The sequence below is a fragment of the Hibiscus syriacus genome, unplaced genomic scaffold (assembly GCF_006381635.1).
Source record: "Hibiscus syriacus cultivar Baekdansim isolate YM2019G1 unplaced genomic scaffold, ASM638163v2 tig00110847_pilon, whole genome shotgun sequence".
Classification (NCBI taxonomy): Eukaryota; Viridiplantae; Streptophyta; class Magnoliopsida; order Malvales; family Malvaceae; genus Hibiscus; species Hibiscus syriacus.
Window position 1 is genome coordinate 1094204 of NW_024062888.1, and position 26990 is coordinate 1121193.

The 26990-nt window shown below is 35.5% G+C and overlaps 1 pseudogene; it reads left to right on the forward strand.

The window, feature by feature from the left end:
* The first annotated feature begins 592 nt into the window (after positions 1-592).
* On the forward strand, positions 593-26990 carry LOC120143369 (annotated as a pseudogene).

Below are 26990 nucleotides of genomic sequence, written 5' to 3' on the forward strand. Positions count from 1 at the left end.
TGATAAAATTTAATGATTATTTTATAATATTTTAATCACTATTAAAGATATTATACTTTTATATTATACATATATGTATATATAATATGATTATGTTAATATATAGTCATATCGCCAATATTTATACGAAATAATTTTATTAGATTAGTCAAGGCTTACGAATTTTACATTTAGATATAGTTAGGAAATATCTAGAGACAACTGTAACATTTACAAACTTATAAAATTTTAATGAGAGACGAAAATAAATTATTAATAAAAAATACTTAAATTATAAGAGAATTTAAAAAATTTCATAGGAAAAACCACACGTCTCTAGATTTATCCCTAAAAACATCATTAATTGTTGGTATCAATACATATATCTAAAGAAAAACCTAAAATCACTCATCTCTTTTTTCAGTCTTGATGCTAATCACTGTTATCAATATCTTTTAATTTTCCTTTAATTTTATATTGAATTTTAATTTATAGTGAATTTTTATTTGTACTTTTAAATACTTCTACTTTTAATAAAACTGATTACTTCATACGTATCCTTCACTCCACCTGCATGCATTGAACTTAGTGTTGCAGGCGTTCACAAAATCTCATGGAACAGCCATGTGCATCTCATAAAAACTTGCGGAAGCTTTCAAGGAGATCCGCCATTAATGGCACCTTGCATTAATATCATCGACAATTCCACAATATTCAAACTGATTAAATCACCATCGCTTTTCGAAAACTGCAACCAGCCATGGTTTCGAGACACTAAAGCGCCATATCCTCTTCTTCAGGTTGTTGCTCCATCAGATTTTCCACCGTTTTAACCATAACCATCCTCTTTACTTCAGTTTATCTCTTCATTTCACCGATCAACCATGGCTCCGAGCCATGCTCTTGGACAAGAATAGAAACCAGATTCAATGGTGATCTTAGGGATGCTAAGTTCCCATGGAACAGTCTTTGTTTTGGTAACAATTTCGAGAAGCTTAAGCTTGCAGTATTCTCCAAAACATGGCCAATTGGTGCTGCCCCTGTTGGAATGGAACGTCATGCTGCAACGTTATACCATGCTTTAGCCGCTAAAGGCCATGAAATCCATGTTTTCACCGTGCCGTCCGATCGAAAGCCTCGCCTCGACATCCATGAAGGTGATCTCCATGTCTATTTCGCTGCAAATGATCTTGGTTCGGTCAATTGTTCTTTAGCATTTGAGATATTCAACATCATAAACGCTAATCGACCGTTCGATTATGTGCATACCGAGAGCGTTTTGTTGCCTTATTGGCGTGCGAAAACGATGCCTAATGTTGCATTAACTTGGCATGGAATCTGGTATGAAATTATGCACTCAAAGTTATTGGAAGAGCTTGTTTTTAATGTTGAAAAATAAAAAACACATGGGCTACTAGTTAGCAGTCAGTGGATTTGAAAAAAAAAATTTATTAAGCTAATTTTGTTGAATATTTGCTAAAAGGGATAATTGCATTTAGTCAATGAACTTTAGGATATTTACAAGATTAGTCCTTAAGCTTTAACTATAAATACCCTAACCCATTTAGCTTCAAAATCATCCCAAAGAATTCTAGCTTTCTCCCAATACTAGAGAATTTAGAGAGTTTCTTGAGAGTTGTTTTTTTTATCAAGAGAGACTTATCATTGTTTTCTCTTTGTTAGATTGAGAGAAGTTATAATTCCTATTTTCTCATAGTGAAATTCTTCTACCGTTGCCTATGGTTTTTACCCTATATTATTTAGGGGTTTTCCACGTAAAATTTGTATATTCTTTATCTTCATTTTTATTTTCTCAAATTATCAGTTGCGATTTTGCTCTATCTGATAGCCGTATTCCGCAACAATTGGTATCCGAGCCAGATTTGAGTGTGTAATATCTGCTTATTGTCTTTGTGGTTGCCACCAAAAGGTGGATCCTCCAACATAAGAAAGTAAGAAGGTATTACACATTCTTTGAAGGTTCCAGAGAACTATTCACGATAATGAAATAGTGGGAGCTATCCGAAATAGAAGCTATGACAACAAATTTTGATATTGAAAAATTCAATGGGAGAAATTTCTCATTGTGGAAATTGAAGATGAAGGTTATCCTGAGGAAAGACGGTTGTCTAGCAGCTATCAGTGAAAGGCCAGTAGATTTCACATATGACAACAAATGGATCGAAATAGACGGGAATGTTATGGCAAACTTTTATCTAACATTAGCAGATGATGTATTGTCAAGCATCGAGGAGAAAAAAAAACAGCTAAGGAGATATGGGAACATCTCACCAAACTGTACGAGGCCACATCGTTGCACAATAAAATTTTCCTTAAGAGACAATTGTACACTTTCCGGATGCCAGAATCTACTTCAGTGACGGAGCACTTAAACACACTGAACACTTTAGTTTCTCAGCTTACATCCTTAAGATGTACAATAGGAGAACAAGAACGTACTGAACTTCTACTTCAAAGTCTAATTAATTCGTATGATCAACTCATCATCAACTTGACAAACAGTAATGTCACCAGTCTAGTCTTCGATGACGTTGCAGCTGCTGTTCTACAAGAAGAAAATCGGCGCAAGAACAAGGAAGACAGACAAGTAAATCTGCAACAAGAAGAAGCGTTTACAACGATAAGAGGGAGATCAACAGAACGTGGCCAAAGCAGCAGTCACAAACATGGTAGATCGAAGTCGAGAAGCAAGAAGAATTTAAAGTGCTACAACTATGGAAAGAAGGGTCACTTGAAGAAGGATTGTTGGAGTCTAAATAAAAACTTCAATCCACAATGCAATACCGCAAACACTTCAGATGATGGAGATGCTCTATGCTCTGAAGCGTCAACCACCGTGGAAGGTAGAAAGAGATATACAGATATATGACTCATTGATTTGGGAGCAACATATCACATGACCTCAAGAAGAGAATGGTTCCATCATTATGAACCTGTCTCAGGAGGATTTGTGTATAGTTGCAATAATCATGTCTTAGAGATCATTAGAGTGAGAATCATCAAATTGAAGATGTATGATGGAACAATTAAAGTTGTTCGAGATATGCGGCACATGAAAGGCCTGAAGAAAAATTTATTATCCTACGGATTGTTGGATAATAATGCAAGCAAGATTGAAACACGAAAAGGAATCATGAAGGTGTTCCGTGGAGCGCTTGTGGTATTGAAAGGCGAAAAGATAGCTGCAAACTTGTACATGCTGAAGGGAGAGACTTTGCTAGAAGCAGAAGCCTCTGTTGCCTCATGTAGTTCAGATTCTGCAATGCTATGACATCAAAAACTTGGACACATATTAGAACAAGGAATGAAGGTCCTTGTGGAGCAAAAGCTACTTCTAGGCTTAACAAATATATCACTTACTTTGTTTGAGCATTGCATAACAAGTAAGCAACACCGGTTGAAATTCAACACATCAAATTCTAGAGGAAAAAGTGTTTTAAAATTGGTTCATTCTGACGTATGGCAAGCATCAGTTACATCCTTAGGCGGAGCAAAATATTTTGTCTCATTTATTGATGACTACTCCAGAAGATGTTGGGTGTACCCTATTAAGAAGAAGTCAGATGTGTTTTCAACTTTCAAAAACTTCAAAGAGCGGGTGGAACTTGATTCTTGAAATAAGATCAAGTGTTTCAGAATAGATAATGGAGGAGAATACACAAGTGAAGAATTTGATGACTTTTGTAGGAAAGAAGGCATCAAAAGACAGTTCACAGTGGCGAACACTCCTCAATAAAATGGAGTGGCAGAGCGGATGAACAAAACCTTGTTAGAAAGAACAAGAGAAATGTTCAGGGATGCATGCCTAGAAAATTTATTCTGGGCAGAAGCAGTCGATACCTCCTGTTATTTGGTGAATCGAGCACCATCAACTGCAATAGAACTAAAGACACCAATGGAGATGTGGACTGGTAAACCAGTTGATTATTCAAACCTCTATGTATTTAGAAGTATTATGTACGTGATGTACAACTCCTAAGAAATTTCAAAGTTTGATCCAAAATCTAGGAAATGAAAATTCTTGGGATATGCTGATGGAGTAAAGGGGTATCGCTTGTGGGATCTCACTACCCGCAAAGTGATCATCAGCAGGGATGTTTTCTTTGTAGAAGATAAACTACAAAGAAAAGAAGACGATGATAGCGTTGAAAATTCAGAGACTACATAGATACATGTGGAAAAGGAGGTTGAACAAGGAGATTCTTCTGAAGCAGAATCAGCACATGATGAACAAGAACCAAAGAGTTCTGAAGCTCCAACAACTTGTAAATCAGATCGTGTGAGAAGGCGTCCCAATTGGCACTCAAATTATGTTATAGAAGGAAATATTTCATATTGCCTTTTAACAGAGGACGGTGAGCCATCAACATACCAGGAGGCAATAAACAGCTCAGATGCTTCACTATGGATGATGGCGAAGCAAGAGGAAATTGAAGCCCTTCATAAAAATAATACATGGGACCTTGTGCCACTACCACAAGGAATGAAACCAATTGGTAACAAATGGGTCTTCAAAATAAAGTAAAATGGTAACGATCAAGTTGAGAGGTATCGTGCAAGACTAGTGGTTAAAGGATATGCTCAAAAAGAAGTTATTGATTTCAATGAAATATTTTTTTCCTATGATTCGACTAACAAAAGTTTGAGTAGTCTTGGCAATGTGTGCTACATTGAACTTACATCTAGAGCAGCTAGATGTTAAAACAACTTTTCTTCATGAAAATCTTGAAGAAGAGATTTATACGCTTTAGCCTAAAAGGTTTTGAAGAAAAAAAAAGAACTTGGTTTGCAGGTTGAACAAATCTCTGTACGGTCTAAAGCTGGCGCCGAGGTGTTGGTATAAGAGATTTGATTCCTTCATTATGTGCCTTGGATACAACAGACTTAACGCATACCCTTGTGCTTATTTCAAGAGGTTTGATGATAACGATTTTGTTATATTGTTGTTATATATGGATGATATGTTGGTTGCAGGACCCAACAAAGATCATATTGAAGAATTGAAGGTACAACTGGCTAGAGAATTTGAAATGAAGGACTTGGGATCAACAAACGAGATTCTAGAAATGTAAATTCACCGAGACAGAAGTAATATGAAGATTTGGCTTTCACAAAAGAATTACTTGAAGAATATCTTGTAACGATTCAACTTGCAAGATTGTAAGCCAATTTCTACCCCTCTTCCTATTAACTTCAAATTATCTTCCAGTATGAGTCCTAGTAGTGAAGAAGAGAGGATGGAGATGTCTCAAGTGCCGTATACATCGGCATTGGGAAGTTTAATGTTCAATATGATATGCACAAGACTAGACATTGCACAAGTAGTGGGAGTGGTTAGTCGGTACATGGCGAATCCAGGCAAAGAGCATTGGAATACAGTAAAGAGGATCCTGAGATACATCAAAGGGACCTCAAATGTTAGATTTTGTTACGGAGGATCAAACTTACTAATCAATGGGTATGTAGATTCTGACTATGCAGGGGATTTGGATAAAAGCAAATCTACTACAAGATATGTGTTCAAAGTTGCTGGTGGAGCTGTAAGTTGGGTTTCAAAATTGCAGTCAGTTGTGGCTACATCCATAACAGAAACAGAACATGTAGCAGCTACACAAGTGTCGCAACCTTCTTTCGGTTGGGCCCCGGAATTGGGCTTTGACTTAGGAAAATGTGGATTGGAGTCACCACCGACCACTTTAAAACGAATTTAGGTGGGTCGGACACCATTTTACCTGATCTGTGTTGTACCAGAAACGTGTCGAGTTCAGAAGTCGGTTACGGTCAAGGAAAGATTAGCACCCTTGAACTGCCCTTTTGGTACCACATAATTTTCAGTTGTCTTAAATTAAGAAAATTGTAATTTTAAATAAAAAGGTAAAATTTGATCCTGATTACTTACCTTAGATTGATTTGAAAATATCCTTAAAAAATCGAGAAATGTGTTAGATAAACAAGGTAAATAAAACAAATAAGATAAAGAGAATAAAATAAAAGGGAAAAAATAAAATAAATAAATAAGATAAGGAAAAAAATAGTAAAGTAATAATTATATATAGTAATATTTGAAAAAGGAAAAAAATATATATATATATATACATCAAAATATTAATAAAATAAATAAGCTATATATATATATACAACAAATATTTAAAAATAGAAAAGCTACCCTCTCACTTCACCGAAAGTGGGGGGCTTTAGTCAGAAATAAGATAAAAAGAGGAAAGTGGAAGAGACTTTAGTTAGAAATAAAACAAAAAAATGGGTCCTCTAAGTTAGTAGTATATAATATAATGTTTAATAATAATAATGATAAAAACACAAGATTTTAAAAAAAATAATATAATAATGAATAAAAAAATGAAAATAATAAAAAAATAATATATATATATATATAAAGTTATAAGATATATTACGTAAATAAAGAAATAATCAAATAAAAATAATTAAGAATATATATATATTAATAATAGGTATATAAATAAACTATTAAAAGTATAAAACAAATATATAACTAGATAAAGATAATTACAATATATATAGTAATAATAGACTTATAAGTAAAATATTAAAGAAATATATATATATATATATATATAATAAAATATAGTAAAAAATCAAATGAAAATAATTTAAAATATATATATATACGTATAATAATAACATGAATAATAAAAATAAATGAATAAAATATCCATATAATAAATAAAGGGACTAATATAGATTTTTAAAAAGCTCTTCCCCTCCTTTAACCGAAAATCAAACCGGTTTTTCAAAATAAGCATCAGGGAACCGTATATCTAAGAGAAAAGATCTCGGTTCCCTTGTGTTCATCGGCCCTTTCAAAGTAAAAACGGAAAAGAAGAAGTGAAACAAGCCACATGCAAGCGAGAATCGAAGCAATATAGGTGTTGAAAACATTTTAATATTTCGATATAACAAATTAAGTTAAATGAATTTTAAGATTTTCCAAAATGATTTTCTAAGTATATTCGATATAATTATTCGAATATCAAAACATTACTCAAAATATTTCAAAAATCATTTTTAATCCTTACTTAAGTGTAAAATTAAGTTTTAATCTTAAAACAATTTCAAAATAATCTTTCAAAGTATTTCGAACCATTTCAAAGCCAAAAATTCCAGATTGCTCAGAGGGAACCGATTCCCCCCCAAGGGGGTACCGATTCCCCCTGAATGGTTTGGCTCCGAGATTTCTAGAATGCTCGGAGGGAACCGATTCCCCCATAGGGGGTACCGATTCCCCCCTGTTCAACGGTCGAAATATTTGAATTTTACTCTTAGGGAACCGATTCCCCATAGGGGGTATCAATTCCCTTCACGCTCCAAATTGTTTTATTAATTGTTTTCACACTAAAACGGCTATATGATCTTCACTAATCATCCCCAACGTTCAGAAGAGATTCAAGGTGTATTTAAACAAGTTCTGAAGCCCTTGATCAAGAAGAAATCATAGAGAAACAAGAGAGAAAGCATCAAACACCAAGTTTGTGCAAATCAAGCCAATTTTCCTTTCAATATTCATTTTGCTTTCAAGAACACCATTTGTGCTCATTTGTAATTATCTTTGAGTGTTCTTTTTTTGTTCTAGAATTGTGCAAACATCTTACCTTGTGAGGTTTTCCTTGTAAGTTTACAAATTTGTAATCTTCTCTTTGGGAAAAGAGTGTTCTCAAGAATTGGGGTATATTCTTGAGGGTGTTGTAAGGTTATCTCTTTGGCCTCAAAAGAAAGAACAAATTAGTGAATTTGTTGAAAAATCTTTAGTGTGGATAGCTAAGGTAGTGGACGTAGACTTTGATTGAGAAAGTCGAACCACTCTAAATCGCTGTGCAAATCTTTTCAATTTTCTGCAAAAACTTCCACCGAATTTTTAATTGCCAATTCACCCCCCTCTTGGCTAATTCCGTCGATCGATTAACTCAACAATTGGTATCAGAGCCTAACTCATTTGAAGGTTTAATCGCCTCTTGAGTCGATCCGGGAAGAGTTAAATCGATAAAGATGGCGTCCACTTCCGGTTCATTCTCCATGGAAGAATCCAGACCAATTGGCGTGCCTCCACACTTCAATGGAACAAATTATCATCATTGGAAGAGGTGTATGATGATATTCATCAAAGCATTTGATATGGAAGCTTGGATGATAATCAAGAAAGGATATTCATCTCCTACTAAGAAGGCAAAGAAGTGGAGTATTCAAGAACGGAATAAAGCTCAACAAAACTCAAAGGCTATGCACATGTTGTGTTGTGCAATTGATCCTAATGTATATAAAGGAGGAGTTTCTTCTTGTTCAAGTGCCAAGAAAATGTGGGATAAGCTTGAGGAGATCTATAGAGACAAGGAAGAAGAAGAACCAATAAAAGTGATGTCTCTATTAGCTCTCACAGAGCCAAAGGTATCTTCTAACTCAAATATATCAAATTCAAAATCTTTTAATAAGTTACAAGATGCTTATGATAAATTATTTTCGGAGTTTGAGACCATGAACTCCAAATACAATAAATTGATTTCTAAATTTATTGCTAAAAATGATCTTCTTTTGAAAGCTAAAACAGACTTGGAAAATCAAAATGAAATGTTGAGAAAAGAGTTAGAGCTTTCAAAAATAAAATCTGAAAACTTTGAAAAAGAAATTTTCAAATTAAACAAACTTCTTCTAGAAATGAAAAATGGATTTTGAAAATCAAAATGAAATCTTGAAGAAGGATTTAGAACTCTCAAAAATGAAATTTGAAAGTATTGAAAAAGAAAATTTCAATTTAAAAGATAAGCTTGAATGTTTAACAAAAGAAAAAGAGATCATTCTAAATAATTCATCTAGTTCAATAATGACAATATGTTCACATTGTCATTATCATGGTCATAAGGAACATACTTGTCCTTTAAAGAAAGGAAAATGATTTAAAATTAGACAAGTATGGATTCCAAAAGGAACAAGAGGCATTGAAACTAATGTTCAAGGATCCAAAGCAATTTGGATACCAAAATCTACTTAAATGTCTCTTGTAGGTGTGTGGGAGCAATGGTGATGAAGTTGATGATATTCAAGATGCTCTAGCCACACATGAAAAAGTAATGGGTAACCTCTAAAATTAATTTTTTTTATTTTATTTGGTTGCTCATTTATTCTATGCATGCATGAGGTTTTAAATGTTAAATAATTCTAAATGATTATGTTTTATCTCATGTATGTTGAAAAATATTGTATGATGAACATAATAATTTTTGGTAATGTTTTATAAACTCTAGTTCATCATATTAATTTTTGGTCAAAATTGTTTTAAAATGTAATTGATATCTCTTTAACAATTGATATCGATTTTTCAAGAACTTTGGTTTTGTAAAATTTTGACCTTAAATTTTTTTTAATGATTATGCATTTTTTTAAAATATTATAAAGTTTTAATGCATAACATTTTCAAAAACTTTATGCATGTGCTCTTAATCTCGATTATCAACATTGCATAATGTTTTGTATGTGAATGGATTAAAGCACAATCTAATTAGATGAATTTGACAAAAGATACAATGTCTTATTTTTAAATTAAGTGTTTGCAAAATTGATTGACATTGCATCTACTTTGATTATGCTTGTTGGTCATAGAATAGGGAACATTTACATGGTGCATTTAGATTCTTTTGATATGACTAATTTATGCCTAGTTGCTAAAGATGAACATGATAGTTGGTTATGGCATAGGAGACTAGGACATGCTAGTATGAGTGTTTTGCAACGGCTAATTCAAGGTGATTTAGTTCGAGGGCTGCCTAAGCTTAAATTTGATAATGATAAAATCTGTGATGCTTGTGCTAAAGGAAAACAAAAGTGTGTTTCTTTTAAATCCATTAATGACGTATCAACTAGTAGAGTATTACAATTGATCCATGTAGATCTTTTTGGGCCAACTAGGACTACTAGCTTGGGTGGAAAACAATATGCATTTGTCTTGGTAGATGACTATTCTAGATATACTTGGGTTCTATTTTTAAGTACTAAAGATGAAGCATTAGAACAGTTCATCACATTTTCAAAAATAATCCAAAATGAAAAGGGTTACTCTATAACCAGTGTTAGGAGTGATCATGGCACTGAATTTGAAAATCTTGGATTTATTGAATTTTGTAATTCTAATGGTATTAGTCATAATTTTTCAGCACCTAGAACCCCTCAACAAAATGGAGTTGTTGAGAGGAAAAATCGAACTTTAGAAGAAATGGCTAGAACCATGCTTTGTGAAAATAATTTGCCAAAATATTTTTTGGGCGGAAGCCACAAATACTGCTTGTTATGTTGTTAATCGAGTAATGATTAGGCCAATTTTAAAGAAAACTCCATATGAAATTTTCAAAAATAAAAAGCCTAACATTAGCTATTTTCATCCTTTTGGATGTAAATGTTTTATTTTAAACAACGATAAAGAAAACCTTGGCAAATTTGATGCTAAAAGTGATGAAGGAATTTTTTCTGGGTTACTCCTTAAATTCTAAAGCTTATCGAGTATTTAATAAAATAACTTTAGTTGTAGAAGAGTCTATACATGTTGTTTTTGATGATAATCCCCTTCCAAGGAAGGATTCTTGTGTGAATGATGATGTAGGTGTTATAAATACAAATGATGTTAGACAAGAAGTTGGAGAACCATCATCAAAGGAAGAAACGAAAAATGAGGAAACTCATGATCCTCTTGAGAATCCAACCATTGAAGAAAGGGAAGTATCTTATCCAAGAGAGTACAACTATGTCAAGGGTGGTGAGATTATAGGTGATCCATCCAAAGGGGTAACAACTCGATCTTCTCTTAGAAATATTTGTAATTATGTTGCATTTATTTCATGCATAGAGCCTAAGAATATTAAAGAAGCATTAAATGATGAATATTGGATTATGGCTATACAAGAAGAATTAAATCAATTTGAGAGAAGTAAAGTATGGACATTAGTTGAAAGGCCTAGTAATAAATCTACTGTAGGTACTAGATGGGTATTTAGGAATAAGCTTGATGAGAGTGGTAATATAGTGAGAAACAAGGCTAGACTTGTTGCTCAAGGGTATACTCAAGAAGAGGGCATAGACTATGATGAAACATATGCTCCCGTAGCTAGGATGGAAGCAATTAGAATGTTATTAGCATTTGCATGTTTTCATGAATTTAAATTATATCAAATGGATGTTAAAAGTGCATTTTTAAATGGTTTTATAAAAGAAGAAGTGTATGTGGAACAACCTCCAGGTTTTGAAGATTCAAAATTTCCAAATCATGTTCTTAAATTGACAAAAGCTCTTTATGGTTTAAAACAAGCTCCTAGAGCTTGGTATGAAAGATTGTCAAATTGTTTTTAATTGAAAAAGGTTTTTCAAAAGGAAATGTTGACACTACATTGTTTTTAAAGCATAAAGGTAAAGATTTATTAGTAGTTCAAATTTATGTTGATGATATAATATTTGGTTCTACTAATGATGTTCTTTGCCAAGAATTTTCTAAGCTAATGCAAAGTGAGTTTGAGATGAGCATGATGGGGGAGCTCTCATTTTTCTTAGGACTCCAAATCAAGCAAAGAAAAGATGGCATCTTCATCAATCAAGCTAAGTACGTCAAAGATATGCTCAAGAAGTTTTGGACTGGAAATTGGGAAACCTCATGACACTCCAATGAGCTCTTCAACAAAGCTTGACTTAGATGAAGGAGGTAAATGTGTAGATGTCAAATTATATAGGTCAATGATTGGATCTCTACTTTATCTAACTGCATGTAGATGAAGGATATTATGTTTAGTGTTTGCTTATGTGCAAGATTTCAATCATGTCCTAAGGAATCACATTTACTAGCTGTTAAGAGAATCTTTAGATACCTTAAAGACACTCATAGTCTAAGAATTTGGTATCCTAGAGACTCTAGCTTTAGCTTGCATGCTTTTTCTGATGCGAATTATGGAGGATGCAAATTAGATAGGAAAAGCACCTCCGGTACTTGCCAATTCCTTGGAAATATGCTAATTTCTTGGTTTTCAAAGAAACAAAATTGTGTTACATTATCTACCACTGAAGCCGAACACATTTCAGCTGGTAGTTGCTGTGCACAAGTTTTATGGATGAAACAACAACTTTTTGATTATGGAATTGAAGTAGGTACCATTCCTATAAAGTGTGACAATACTAGTGCTATTTGTCTCACTAAAAATCCCATCCAACACTCTAGAACTAAGCACATTGAAATAAGACATCACTTCATTAGAGACCATGTCACTAAGGAATATGTAGTTCTAGAATTTGTTGATACTTTGCACCAATTAGCGGATATCTTTACAAAACCTTTAGACAAGAAACGATTTTGGACACTTAGGAGAGAATTAGGTTTGACCAATCTATCTTCACTGAGTGTTTAAAATAATTTTAGTACTTTTAATAATAAATGAAAAATGCTTATAATAGCAATTTTTGATTGCATTCATTGCTATTAGTTAGGGGGAGTTTATGATTCGTGATGAAAAATTAATTTTATGTTCAAATATCGTTTAAAGATTAATTGAATTGTTTGAACATGATTAATTTTCAATATATGAGTTGCCAATACCACTAGAGGAAATTAATTTAGCATTTTGGGTGTTTAAAATCGGATTTTAGCATTTTGGTGCAGAGGGAATCGATCCCCCCTTGAAGGAACCGATTCCCCCTTTGAAGGGGAACCGATTCCCTCCATAGGGGAATCGATAACCCCATGGGGGTTCTGGTTATATATGGGCAGCACCCTTACTTTTGTTCAAAACCCTTCTCTTCCTTGCCGCCGTTTCCTCTAAACTCTCTCCCTATCTTCATTCTTGCCTCAAATCAACATTCTTAATCGGAATTCACTTCAAATATCATCTTCTAAACCTGTTGGAATCATCAAAAATGTGCAAACTTCATCTAATCTCACTCAAATCCGAAATCCTTCAAGGTATTTTTCCAAAACTTCTATTTCATCAATTTATAAACATAGAACTAGTTTTAATTAGTTCTAGGATGAACTTTAGATCGGGCATTAATTGTGTTTTTGCTTGAATTATGTTGTTGTTATGAAAACTATATTGTTTCTCAAAACCGTATTTTTCAAAAGTTTTCAAAAACTTTGCCCATTAGGATTGATTTAGAGAACCTTGAAATATTGAGGACTCAATTGAGTTTTGGGATTGATTGAATTACATACATGTGTTTTTTAAATTTGTAGGTTACATATTCTATTCCGATTCTTAAACCATGTCAAATCCTAAACGACCTAGGACATTGTCTAGTCGCTCAAGTCAAAACCAACCTCTTATTCCTCCACCCAATCCAAATAACCCAAATATGACCATTATGAACTCTTGTTTCAACGTACCTAGTTATGGTACTTGTTTTGAGTCATATAAAATCTGGGAAGAGTGTATCCCTTCGATCCAAGCTATAGAAGATATGGACTTCCAATATCTTTATACTCTTAAATCCTAGAAGTTTGATAAACTCTTTAAACTCAAACCTTTGGTTTATCATCAATTAGTCCATATTTTTCTATTCCAATGTGGTATGTGTCAAAAACGAGCTCCGATCTGAAACTATAGGAATTTGATCCTATCTTTTAGGACAATTCATTTTTATTGACTCCGGCACAATCGCTACCCATTTTGGACTAGATACCTCAGGTTTAATGAAAAAGAGACTGTGGATCACCCTATAAGTCTAAGGATAGTGAGAGCCTAAGAACTAATCGTGATAGATTCCTTCATTATTTGATCTCTTGGTGGTTTAGACCATCCGGAGGTAGGTACTCCTCTCTTAGGAACATAGATATATGGTGGATATATTGTATCCAACATAAAAAGAAGATTTATCTACCACAGATCATTTTTAGTGAGTTTCCATAAACATTGTTCCTTCCAAGAATATAGAAACCTTGGTTTATGGTTGTCTCCTTAGTAATTTGTTTATCAAACTCGGTCTTTGGGTCAATGGGTTTATCGTCCCGAACTCAGAACTTTTAATTGTGAAACATTTTGATGTTCATGGATTGTTTTATTATGGGTGTTTGAATTTGTTGGATAAATGGATATTTGAACTTATATGCTTATATATTTGGTTTGATTTTCACTTTCATTTTGAGCTTAATGTTTATTTTTGTATCATTTACATATTAGTTGCATTATGACCAATTTTGCCATTTCACATTAATTATGAATATTGATTATAAAACTAATGGCTAACGTTTCTCTTGCTTGTGATCTTAGCAGCTTATATTATATAATCAATTGGCTAAATGATTTCAAAACCTTGTTTAAATTCTTTAAAATGTCTTTTTGATTTAACAAAAAGGGGGAGAAGTGTTAAAGTGTTTTTAAATGATAAATGGGAGAAGTGTTAAAGTAAGGGGGAGTAATTTCAAAACTTGATTTCAAAATCTTAAAATTACTAAAATGTTTTGTTATATCAAAAAAGGGGGAGATTGTTGAAAACATTTTGATATTTTGATATAACAAATTAAGTTAAATGAATTTTAAGATTTTCCAAAATGATTTTCTAAGTATATTCGATATAATTATTCGAATATCAAAACATTACTCAAAATATTTCAAAAATCATTTTTAATCCTTACTTAAGTGTAAAATTAAGTTTTAATCTTAAAACAATTTCAAAATAATCTTTCAAAGTATTTCGAACCATTTCAAAGCCAAAAATTCCAGATTGCTCAGAGGGAACCGATTCCCCCCCAAGGGGGTACCGATTCCCCCCTGAATGGTTTGGCTCTGAGATTTCCAGAATGCTCGGAGGGAACCGATTCCCCCATAGGGGGTACCGATTCCCCCCTGTTCAATGGTCGAAATATTTGAATTTTACACTTAGGGAACCGATTCCCCATAGGGGGTACCGATTACCCCCACGCTCCAAACTATTTTATTAATTGTTTTCACACTAAAACGGCTATATGATCTTCACTAATCATCCCCAACGTTCAGAAGAGATTCAAGGTGTATTTAAACAAGTTCTGAAGCCCTTGATCAAGAAGAAATCATAGAGAAACAAGAGAGAAAGCATCAAACACCCAAGTTTGTGCAAATCAAGCCAATTTTCCTTTCAATATTCATTTTGCTTTCAAGAACACCATTTGTGCTCATTTGTAATTATCTTTGAGTGTTCTTTTCTTGTTCTAGAATTATGCAAACATCTTACCTTGTGAGGTTTTCCTTGTAAGTTTGCAAATTTGTAATCTTCTCTTTGGGAAAAGAGTGTTCTCAAGAATTGGGGTATATTCTTGAGTGTGTTGTAAGGTTATCTCTTTGGCCTCAAAAGAAAGAACAAATTAGTGAATTTGTTGGAAAATCCTTAGTGTGGATAGCTAAGGTAGTGGACGTAGACTTTGATTGAGAAAGTCGAACCACTCTAAATCGCTGTGCAAATCTTTTCAATTTTCTGCAAAAGCTTCCACCGAATTTTTAATTGCCAATTCACCCCCCTCTTGGCTAATTCCGTCGATCGATTAACTCAACAATAGGTAAAAATACCTCTTTTATTTCTCTGTTGAAAATTACAAGCGAATCTTTGGGGCTTATTGCATATTTGCTTTGGGTATTTTTTTGTGTGCATAATCCCGTATGATAATCGTGTCCCATGGTGTGGTAATTACAAGGCTTATTTATAGTACTAAAAAACCCTATTTTAGACTAGTATTTGAGTCCTAATCCAACTCTTCTTTTTTGGTTACATGAAGACTCCTCGGTTGGCAGGACAAAATCTGGTGTCTTCAGCTGCCCCTCTTTGCTCATTATCGTGTAACGAAAATGGAGCAAAGATTACAAGACACAAATTTTGTCCATATCGAATATTCTCTGTCGTAGAGTTGAAATCATTGTGAGGTTGAGTCAAAATTGGAAAATTCTGAGCACGAAATCCTTTATCGTGAAGTTGAAAATGAGCTCAAAGCTTTTGACAAGTGGCCTCTGAATCGTCTTCTGGCTCAAGATACTTCGTCGTGAAGGTAGAACTTGACCAGAAGACTTTGGTGTTGTGATGTTACAGATGACCCCTTCATCGTGAAGTTGAGTCAATCCGCTGGGGTATGATACCCTTCGTTGTGAAGTTGTATATGTATATGGCCCCTTCGTCGTGAACTTGAGCATGAGAATTGGATATCCTTCGTCGTGAAGTTGAAATCCAAGTAGGTTGTATTGTTCCAAGTCCAATATACTCCGCCGTGAAGTTGAAATTGGCTCTGGAACTGGAAAATTGTTTGTTGACAGCCAACCGTCCCTTCGTTGTGAAGTTGAACTTGTGTTGTCCCGAGTCCAACATCCTTCGATGTGAAGTTGAAATTGGCTCTGAAATTGGGAAATTGTTTGTTGACAACCATCCATCCCTTCGTTGTGAAGTTGAACTTGTGTTGTCCCGAGTCCAATATCCTTCGCTGTGAAGTTGAAATTGGCTCTGAATGAAACTGAAAAGTGGTTTGTTGACAACCAGTCGTCCCTTCGTTGTGAAGTTGAACTTGTGTTGTCTCGAGTGGTGTGATATCCTCCGTCGTGGAGTTGAAATCGCTGATGGCCCCTTCGTCGTGAAGTTGAGCTTTGACTTGAATATCCTTCGTCGTGAAGTTGAAATCCAAGTATAATATGTTGTGGGTGGACACGATTCCCTTCTCCGTGAAGTTGAAACCGTGGATGACCTCTTTATTATGAAATTCGGCTTCAAGCTAGATATCCTTCGTCGTGAAGTTGAAATCGACTCTCGATCAAATTATGTCGTTTTGAGTTCAATATCCTTCGCCGCAAAATTGAAATTGACTCTAGCCAAAATCTGAAAAAGTTATGCATATATGTTTTTTTTGGGCTCTGGAGAGAAAACTCGAACTCCGGTTGCTTGTCTGAAATATTGATTCTGGAATCTTGAAGTTTCGATCCCTGGTCTTGAATTCTTCAATGTTCAAATCTGATGTTTATTTTTTTTATATCCTTGATCTGGGAAATGCTTCTCGCCCATCACAACTATATGCATAAGCCTCGATCGGCTTCCGAGTACCTGTACATTTCAATGAATCTTTGTACAGTAATATGCGAATATCTTTTGCATAAGTAAATAAATCATTAAGTTTAAGCTCAATCCAAGATGCTCAAAAGGAATTGGTGTAGAAAAAAATTGTCTTTTATTCATGAGGAAAAAAGGAACAAATAATACATGGCAAATATTCTGGAAGATGAAGACATGATGGGGTGTAAATGAACGTCTTAGATTTCAATAATGTGGGCACTTCTGAGCTGAAAAGCCGTTAGGTGACTTTGAATACGACCTTTACCAAAGGATATTTGAGAATGCGACAACATTCAGGAGAGTGTAACCTTTCTCCTACTCGTTGATTCTGTGGAAAATTTAGATGCCGGGAAGTTTCAACTGTCTGGATTTCTTGAATTGTCCAAATCGCCCTTTCGAATTTTCAACTTGGACACATCCTTGGTTGCAAGACACCCTTTGCGGGTTTTCATCTTGAACCCACCTTATTTTGTTCTTTTTGTTCTTTTTTCTCTTTTTCATTTTTTTTCAATTGAGGGTGCCCTTTCGGGTTTTCACCCTAAACGATTTTCACTTTTTGTTCTTTTTTGTTTTTTCTTTCTCCAACTTAGGACGCCCTTTCGGGTTTTCATCCTAAGCAAAGTATTTCTTGATTGCATCCGAATTGATGGGATGTGGTAGTTCGGGCCCGTCCAGCACTGCTTTCATTCTGTAGGCTAGTTAAAATGGGGTTGCCCCAGTCGAGGTTCGTACCGAGGTTCGGTAAGCGAACAAAGTGAAAGACAACTTCTCATGCCAGTCCTTGTAGGTCTCGGTCGTTTTCTCCACTATCTTTTTAATGTTTTTGTTTGCTGCTTCTACCACGCCGTTCATCTTTGGTCTGTAAGTAGTAGAAATGTGATGCTTTATGTTGAATTGCTCGCAAGCAGCCTTCATCATTTTATTGTTCAAGTTTGTAGCATTATCGGTAATGATCCTTTCAGGTAAACCATATCGACATATGATCTCTTTCTTCAAAAACTTACAAATAATAGATTGAGTGACATTGACATAAGAAGCAGCCTCTACCCACTTAGTGAAATAATCGATAGCTACAAGGATGAAACGATGACCATTCGAAGCCTTCGGATGGATTTTCCTAATAACATCCATGCCCCACATAGAGAAAGACCATGCTGACGTCATGACATAAAGCGGATGAGGTGGAACATTTATTTTATCTCCGTAAATCTGACATTTATGACATTTTCTAGCGTAGTTGATGCAATCACTTTCCAGAGTGGACCAGAAATATACGCATCTCATTATCTGTCTCGACATCATTTGTCCATTTGCATATGCTCCACAAACTCCATCATGTACTTCTTCTATTATCATTTTTGCCTCTTCAGCATCGACGCACCTTAACAGAACTTGGTTATGGCTTTTCTTGTACAAGATCTCCCCCATCAAGGACGTATCCAGCTACCATCCTTCTAATGGTTCTTTTATCGGTCTCAGTGGTTTCCTCTGGATAACTTCGATGCCTGATATACTGCAAAATGTCGTAGTACCAAGGCTTGGTGTCTTTCGCTTCTTCAATCTGGTAGCAATGAGCCAGGTACTCATACGACTGCATGTCAATTGGCATTATTTCAGATTCCCCGCCAACTTTGAATGCGGCTACCAAGGTAGCTAAAGCGTCAGCCATTTGATTTTCTTCTCATGGCACATAGTGGAAGGTGACTTTATCGAATTCCTCGAGCAGATCCAGTATTACCTTCCGGTTTTCCATCAGTTTTGTATCTTTGGTTTCCCATTCTCCATGGAGCTGATAGATTACTAATGTTGAATCTCCATATATCCGCAAGGTCTTTACATTTTTCCCCAGTGCAGCTCGAATTCCCAAGACACAGGCTTCATACTCCGCCATGTTGTTGGTGCAATCGAAGTTTAGTCTGCTGGTAAATGGGTAGTGACTCCCTTCTGGAGAGATCAGTATTGCCCCGATGCCATGTCCTAGTGCATTTGATGCCCCATCGAAATACATTCTCCAGGAACTATCTGTTGAAGTATTTGCTTCTTCTAAGGATAAAGCCACCAGTTCTTCATCCAGGAAATCAAAATTTAAGGGCTCGTAACTCTCATCGGTTCTATTTGCCAAGAAATCTGATATGGCACTTCCTTTGATTTCTTTCTGATTCACGTACTCGATGTCGAATTCAGACAATAGCATCTGCCATCGAGCTAACCTTCCAGATAGAGCGGGTACACCCATCATGTATTTTAGTGGATCTAGCTTGGAAATCAACCAAGTGGTGCGATACAACATGTATTGTCTAAGTCTTTTCGTAGCCCAGACTAAAGCACAACAAACCTTCTCAATAGGAGGATATATGACCTAGCAATCGGTGAACTTCTTGCTCAGATAATAGATGGCTCTTTCCTTTCTTCCAGATTCATCATGTTGACCCAGGACACACCCCATTGAGTTCTTGAATATGGATAGATACAAGAACAGAGGTTTGCCTGGGATGAGGGACATTAAGATTGGAGAATTAGACAGGTACTCATTCACCTTCTCGAATACAGTCTGACAGTTTTCATCCCATACTCCAGGGCTGTTCTTTCGGAGAAGGCGAAAGATTGGATCACATTTATTGGTTAACTAAGATATGAACTGAGCTATGTAATTCAATCTGCCCAGAAAACCTCGGACCTCTTTTTATGTTCGAGGTGGTGGTAGATTCTTGATAGCCTTAACTTTGTCAGGATTAACCTCAATGCCTCTTCTGCTGACCACGAAGCCTAACACTTTTCTGGATATTACCCCGAAGGTACACTTACTAGGGTTCAGTCGTAACTGGAACTTCCTCAATCTCTGGAAGAGCTTTCTCAAATGCTCGATATATTCATTCTCGGTATATGCCTTAACAATCATGTCGTCGACGTAAACCTCGATTTCTTTATGCATCATATCATGGAACAAGATCACCATAGCTCTCTGATATATTGCCCCAGCATTCTTTAATCCGAAAGGCATCACTTTGTAACAGAAAGTTCCCCACATTGTGACGAAAGTGGTCTTCTCCATGTCTTCAGGGTGCATCTTGATCTGATTGTATCCCGAAAATCCATCCATGAATGAAAAGTAGTTTTCCTGGTTGTATTATCCACCAGAGTGTCTATGTGTGGCAGAGGAAAGTTGTCTTTGGGACTTGGATTGTTAAGGTCCTGATAATCGACACACATGCATACTTTCTTGTCCTTCTTCGGCACAGGTACTATGTTGGCCACCCACTCTGGATACTTGAAGAAAATCGGCATCAAATTATTTCTTGACTTTTTCCTTGATCTTAAGGAGCATTTCTAGTCGCATCCTTCTTAGTTTCTGCTACACTAGTTTGTATTCTGGTTTGATAGACAGTTTGTGGACTACCATATCTGTGTCTAATCCTGGCATGTCTTGATACGACCAGGCGAACACCTCTCTTTATTCCCGAAGTAAGACTATCAGGCTGTGTCTTGCTCCAGTCGAAAGAGTTGTGTTGATTTTAACCGCCTTTCGATCTTCTTCAGTACCCATATTCAAGATTTCGATTGTCTCTTTATGGGGCAGTATTTGTTTATCTTCTCTTTCTATCATTGTCAAAAATTCGGTTGGCAAGTTGCACTCCTCTTCAGTTTCGCATTCATCAAATTCCCCGAGACAAATGGCCGATTCAAAATCCACCTCCGGATCAGGATCATTAGTGCCTATATTATTGTTATCTGGGGATCTGAAAGGAGGAAAAATGTGCATGTGTGAGAGGAAAATCCCCCACACGAAATAGTCAAGAATTAAATTCAAGAGAAAGTGGAAATAAAGTATCAAAATGAAGAAGATAGACGATGAATTCAAAAAGGGAAAAAAGGAAAATTTGTTTGTCATGGGAAGAGGAAAGAAAAAAATGCATCTTTTATTGAACCTAAACATAATGTTTATTCACCCTTATAAAAGATCACCTATTGCCCTGGGTATAGGCAAATAGGGACGGTTCGAATATTACTCTGAAAGACTCTTGTAAACCACAGGTAGTTCTTCGACCGACCAACTGCTAGGCATGAACCAAGGTGGCAGAGGGCATATCCCAGATCTATCCTCGTTGTCAGCATTTCCAGTGGTTACGGCATTGATGCTCAAATCCTCCAAAGCCGCTTCTATATCTGACAAGGTGGTCTCAAATACATAACCACCTTACTGGAATGTGTAGCAGAGAGGCGGGAATGTCATGGGTTCCCATTGAAGTTCACTTCCAGTCAACCTGGCTAGTCTTTTCTCTCGGTTCTTCTGAACTTCCTTTCTCTTTACATGGTAATTGGGCTAAAAACCGAGCCTAAACTGATCTAGCTTTGAAATAGGAAGGACTGTATTAATCCTTCCTTGCAGAGACTTCTCAAACCCTCTTCCAGTCCTGGTACCTTTTCCCAAAGTCTGCATGATCTTCATTCTAGTATACTTGGAAAGTCAGGGTTTAGGAATCCTTCTTTCTTCTGCCAAAAAGGTGGTATTCACAAATTCCAAGGAGCAGAATGAACACTCCACCACTTCCTCGTCTACTTCGATGTATGGGGCCTCCGTGGTCACACTTACCACAATATCTTCCTCGGCATTGATAATTACTAAGGCCCCGTTCGTTAATGGCACCTCAATTTGCACCTAAATAGCAGATGATGCTTTTCCTTTGACAGCAGAAGAATTTTCTTGTGGTCTAGGTAGAATTCCGGGTGAAATAACCACCTGTGGGGTTGGTGATGTGGTTTCCCCCTCGGAGGGACTTCCCCTACTGCACTAGCTTACTGCAAACCCGATAACTTGGCCACGATTTGGTCGACCAAGGACTCCTGGTTTTTCTTGATGGACTCCAGGGTGCTCTGACTATTTTGAGTCATCTTATCTTCTAGTTTTTTTTTGTTGTCTTGTCATGTTCTCCTCGAGTTTTTTTATTATGGCCTCCGTTTGTCTCTTCTTTGCTCGAGTATTGTGCGAGTGATGCGTATTTAATGCTTGCAGTGATAAACTTGGTGTTTGCTTTTTCTCTTGTAAAAACATGGAAAATATGAAAATAAAAATGCAAAGTATATAATGCGTGATGTATGTAATTTATAGGCATTGATCCAGAAAAGTGTCCATTATTATAAATAATCCTTATTCATACAAAAATGTTTTATCTTGTAAGAGACATAAAAACAATCAAAGGTATGTTCGGACTAAATCTTCTAGACATCCATCCGAGATACTTTCTTCTATGACTCGGTTGCTTCTTTGATCATCTTCTTATAACTGTCACCGTGATACATAAACTCTGATGTAGATAATCCATATGTTGCTGGGACAAACTGACGTGCCCCATACTGTCTAAGTGCCAACAACGGAGAATACCCAACTGTACCCCAAAGTCCAAATAGGGTCATAGTGTCAGAATTCCCACACTTGAAAAGAACATCACTGAAGAACAACCAGGGGGCTCTCCAGGTAATATCCCGGTCCTGAAGATACGTGAATACCTTCATCCATTCTTCCTTTGTAGCACCTTCATGCCATTTCATAGTGATGAACTCTCCCAAAGGTGAATAGGCGATGCTAAATAGGCGGTAAGCAACCCCGTTAGTCTTCCAGAAGTGGCTGTGAATCCAGACTTGAAGGAGCTGAACACACCCAATGAACCTTCCTCCACCAGTTCTTCTGCAATGATTAAGAAAATGAAAGGTCTCGGCTAAGATGGCAGGTGCTGGGTTTACTCACTTCGGAAGTTGCTCAAATAGTTCCACCACAGCAACATCAATGTATCCCAAAGTCTTCGGGAATATAATCAGACCATACAGACCCAGTGCAAACAGATCTATTGCCTTCCACTCATCGGGATGGTCCTTCATCAGTTGCTTGATATGAAGCCAGGCAATTCCTTCCCCACTGCCTTTACATCGAGCTCGGTCTGTTACCCATCTTTCGTCAACCCCGGGAACCTTGGCTAGTGCAATCTTGAAAGACTGACTCTTGATGTGTTTAATATAAGCTCGCTCCAGTCTGATATTTTCACAGTGCAACGGTGTAGTGTACTCTTCAATGGTGGGTACCATGTCCTCCTGATTAAAAGTAAAGCAACTGTATCCCGGGTTCCAGAACTGAACCAAGGCTCTGATCAAGGGCTCATCAGTCTTGATATGAAGCAACAATGCAATGTCACCGTACCGTTGGTTGAACTTCTATTTCTGATCATTCTTCCAACTGTCCCAGATGTCCCGAAGCTCTTGCACGTCGTTATGCTTTAGGCTAATAGAGGCGTAGCTAACCAGTTCTAACACATAGCTTCCTTGAAGACTGTCTCCCTTTTCCTTCTGAGTCTTCTCGGACCATAGTCGTACCTCGGGGTTTTTAATCTCTTGTATTACAACACCTTATCCATTAATTCAGATTATTATGTAACAAACACCTTTTAGGGATCAATGACCTCTTGTTATGATACAAATTCTAAAAAACAAATACAAATGCAAACAGTTAGTAAAATAAAAACAAATAAAAATGAATAAAAATAAAAAATGGCAAGAAAAAAAACATAAGGAAAAAAAACATGGTTAGGAAAGAAATGTCTTAGGTTTTGGAATGTGGTTTTGGGGTAGGCTCTATTTCTTCAAAGTCTCCCGGTTTAGGTTCTAAAAACGGTACCCGAGTTCTCCTTGCTGGCGCCCCCTTGGGCTTACCAGACACTTAGTCCTAAACCCATCATAGGCTTGTGTGAACTAAGTTAAGCTCGAGATGACACATTCCCTTATGTCTATGCGGAGAATAAATTCACACGAAGACATAAGGTATATGAATCCCGAAGGCTACTTGCTAGGCATATACTGTGAATAAATTCACACGAATGTGTCGCTTTCACCACCACTTAAAACGGGTTCGGAGCTCGGGTATAGAGCCTTTAAATGAAAAAAGTTCGGGAAGCTGAAATCATTAGAAAACGGTTAATCAACTATTTACTCAGAAAAATATAATCAAAAGTAAGCAATAAGGATCGAAATGTTACCTTAAAATTTTGAACTTACCCTTTTCATTAAAAAGACAACTGGAAATTACCTTAGCCTGACTTGCTTACCTATCCCCAGTGGAGTCGCCAAGCTGTCGCAACCGTCTTTCGGTTAGGCCCCAGAATTGGGCTTCGACTTAGGAAAATGTGGATTGGAGTCGCCACCGACCACTTTAAAACGAATTTAGGTGGGTCGGACACCATTTTACCTGATCTGCGTTGTACCAGAAACGTGTCGAGTTCGGGAAATAAAATAAAAGGGAAAAAATAAATAAATAAATATAAGGAAAAAAATAGTAAAGTATAATTATAATATGTAATATTTGAAAAAGGGAATATATATATATATATATACATCAAAATATTAATAAAATAAATAAGCTATATATATATACAACAAATATTTAAAAATAAAAAAGCTACCCTTTCACTTCACCGAAAATTAGGGACTTTAGTCAGAAATAAGACAAAAAGAGGAAAGTGGAAAGTGGAAGAGACTTTAGTTAGAAATAAAACAAAAAAATAGGCCCTCTAAGTTAGTAGTATATAATATAATGTTTAATAATAATAATGATAAAGACACAAGATTTTAAAAAAAATATAATAATGAATAAAAAAAATGAAATATAAAAAATATATATATATATATATTATAAAGTTATAAGATATTACGGAAATAAAGAAATAATCAAATAAAAATAATTAAAAATATATATATATTAATAATAGGTATATAAATAAACTATTAAAAGTATAAAAAAATATATAACTAGATAAATATAATTACAATATATATATAGTAATAATAGAGTTATAAGTAAAATATTAAAGAAATATATATATATATATATATATATATATATATAATAAAATATAGTAAAAAAATCAAATGAAAATAATTTAAATATATATATACGTATAATAATAAATAATATATATATATATATATATATATATAAAAATATAGTAAAAAAATCAAATGAAAATAATTTAAATATATATATACGTATAATAAACATGAATATAAAATAAATGAATAAAATATCCATATAATAAATAAAGGGACTAATATAGATTTTTAAAAAGCTCTTCCCCTCCTTTAACCGAAAATCAAACCGGTTTTTTAAAATAAGCCTCGGGGAAGCATAGATCTAAGAGAAAAGATCTCGGTTCACTTGTGTTCATCGGCCCTTTCAAAGTAAAAACGGAAAAGAAGAAGTGAAACAAGCCACATGCAAGCGAGAATCGAAGCAATATAGGTAAAAATACCTCTTTTATTTCTCTGTTGAAAATTACAAGCGAATCTTTGTGGCTTATTGCATATTTGCTTTGGGTATTTTTGTGTGTGCGTAATCTCGTATGATAATCGTGTCCCATGGTGTGTTAATTACAAGGCTTATTTATAGTACTAAAAGATCTTATTTTAGACTAGTATTTGAGTCCTAATCCAATTCTATTTTAGACTAGTATTTAAGTCATAATCCAACTCTTCTTTTTTGGTTACATGCAACATGATGGTACAAGGTAGGAAAAATGGTGTGAAGATATGATTGTTTTAATCAAATCTTCAAGTGGGAGATTGTTGAAAAATCAAAAACACATGGGTTGCTAGTTAGAAGCCGACGGCTTTGAAAAAAAAATTATTAGTAAGCCAATTTTGTTGAATATTTGCTAAAAGGGATAATTGCATTTAGTCACTGAACTTTAGGGTATTTACAATATTAGTCCGTAATCTTTAACTATAAATACCCTAACCCATTTAGCTTCAAAATCATACCAAAGCATTCTAGTTTTCTCCTAATACTAGAGCATTTAGAGAGTTTCTTGATAGTTGTTTTCTCATTTTTATCAAGAGATAATTATCATTGTTCTCTCCTTGTTAGATTGAGAGAAGTTGTAATTCCTATTTTCTCATAGTGAAATTCTTCTACCGTTGCCCGTGGTTTTTACCCTATATTATTTATGGGTTTTCCACGAAAAATATGTGTCTTCTTTATCTTTATTTTTATTTTCTCAAATTATCAGTTACGGTTTTGCTCTATCTGATAGCCGTATTCTGCAACAATTAACTTACAAGAGACGACACCAAGACCAGTAGGTGAGCTTCATGAAGCAATACCGACACTAGTCGACGAAATCCGGTTTTTCCCTAGCTACACACAACGTATATGTATATGCAAAAGTGCTGGTGAGGTACTGGTTAACATCTACCAGCTCCCTCAAAGAAATGTCCATGTGATACTAAACGGTGTCGATCAGACCAAATTTGTTCTCAATCCAGCATCCGGTGCAAAGTTCCGGAGAAAGCATGGTATCCCCCATAACGTAAGCGTCGTAATGGGGTTGCGGGGTGTTTAGTTAGAGACAAAGGGCATCCACTTCTATATGAAGCTTTCTCAAAGATCAGCAAAACACACACTGGTGTTTATCTGCTTGTTGTAGGATCAGGTCCATGGGGGAAAAGGTATGCAGAGTTAGGCTCAACTATGAAGGTATTAGGTGCACTGGAGCCTTCGGAGCTTTCCAACTTCTACAATGCGATTGACGTGTTTTTTAACCCGACGTTGAGGCCCCAAGGCCTCGATCTTACTTTGATGGAAGCAATGCATTGTGGGAAACCAGTTTTGACACCAAATTATCCCAGCATAGTTGGGACAGTAGTTGTCAACCAAACTTTTGGATACACATTTTCATCCAATGTAGAGTCCTTTGTTGATGCATTGGAATCAGCTGTAAAAGATGGGCCAAAAATGTTGCAGAACAAAGGGATTGCTTTCAGAAAACATGCATTGTCAATGTTCACTGCAAGTAAAATGGCGGATACTTATGAAAGGTTCTTTCTCTGCATGAAGAATCCCAGATTCTGCCAGTACCCTCTTCCAACAGATTGTTAAAGAAACATTCATTTTCTTAACC